This window comes from Littorina saxatilis, linkage group LG2, assembly GCF_037325665.1.
Source record: "Littorina saxatilis isolate snail1 linkage group LG2, US_GU_Lsax_2.0, whole genome shotgun sequence".
Taxonomy (NCBI): domain Eukaryota; kingdom Metazoa; phylum Mollusca; class Gastropoda; order Littorinimorpha; family Littorinidae; genus Littorina; species Littorina saxatilis.
The window spans coordinates 22,605,080-22,606,337 of NC_090246.1; the positions used below are offsets into that span (position 1 = coordinate 22,605,080).

The 1,258-nt window shown below is 38.4% G+C and overlaps 1 protein-coding gene across 1 annotated transcript in view; it reads right to left on the minus strand.

Annotated features, from left to right (window-relative positions):
- Positions 1 to 1,215: 1,215 nt before the first annotated feature.
- LOC138958502 (uncharacterized) overlaps positions 1,216 to 1,258 on the minus strand; it is a 12,855-nt gene continuing 12,812 nt past the window's right edge. Inside the window, exon 4 of the mRNA XM_070329675.1 lies at positions 1,216 to 1,258. This exon is cut by the window's right edge and continues 3,674 nt beyond it. The gene's annotated coding sequence lies outside the window, so the exon portion shown is untranslated.

Genomic DNA, 1,258 nt, shown 5'->3' on the forward strand with positions numbered 1-1,258 from the left:
ATACGCCTCTGAAACATCTGGTTCTTTCTAGTTTACAGGATTTACACGTTATAGATACGCCTCTGAAACATCTGGTTGTGTCCAGTTTGTGTGATCGAAATTTAGAAACTTTAGGCCACTGACACATCTTGTTTAGTTTACACGATCGAAACATTATAGATATGCCTCTGTCACATCTTGTTGTGTCTAGTTTACACGATCGAAACATTATATATATGCCACTGAATCATCTGGCTGTGTCTAGTTTGCGTGATTGAGACATAATAAATACGCAACTGATCAAACATCTGGTTGTGTCTGGATTGCACGATTAAAACATTTTTTATTAATTTATATGGGAGATTTATATAGCGCTTGACGTTCTCTAAGCGCTTTGAATATTAAATTCTGCCGTGTTATTATAGATACACCACTGTAACATCTGGTTTTCTCTAGTTTACAGGATTGAAACGTTACAGATACGCCAACGACACATCTGGATTTGTCTAGCTTTCGTGATTGAAACATTATAGATACGTCACTGAAACATCTGTTTGTATATGATCTAGTTCGTGTCAGTGATTCAAACGTTATTATTGATATGCCACTGAAACATCTGGCTGTGTCTGGTTTACAGGATTAAAACATTAAATACACCACTGAAACATCTGTTTGTATCTAGTTTACAGGACTGAATTAACGTTATTGTAAAACACCAATGAAAATTTGATGAGAGCGAGAAGAAGAAGGAAGGCACCAAGACTTGCTGGTTTTCACTAAAACTAAGGGAGAACACAATCGTGCCGATTTGGAATTTATTCGTAAACGTTTAGCTCCCTTGAATAAAACAAAACCCCGCAACAAATAACCTCAACGTAGTAAACATCCCCACACGTTAATTGATCGCTTCAGTGCTGAACTTATCGACATAAGCACTATTTCCAGAAAATCAATTGGAACAGAAGCCCATTTATTCTGTGCTAAATTAGTATTTATCGGCCTTTGCAGTATCACAATGCTTCCGTAGAAGAAAACACGCAAGCTCATGCGAGGGGAGAGAACTACTTGACCAGATTTTACTAAACTGCTTTTCGTGTTGGTTTACCTCCCTGGATGGCATTCTTCCGTTGCAAGAGTCTGAAATATAATTGCACGCAAGCAGCCCCCTCCTCACACACACACAAACGCACATTCAACCGCACACGGTAACTCACTCGAGAGCTAAGACACCAACAGTGTTTGTTATCATGAGAATTTTATGCACGAAAAAAACACCCTA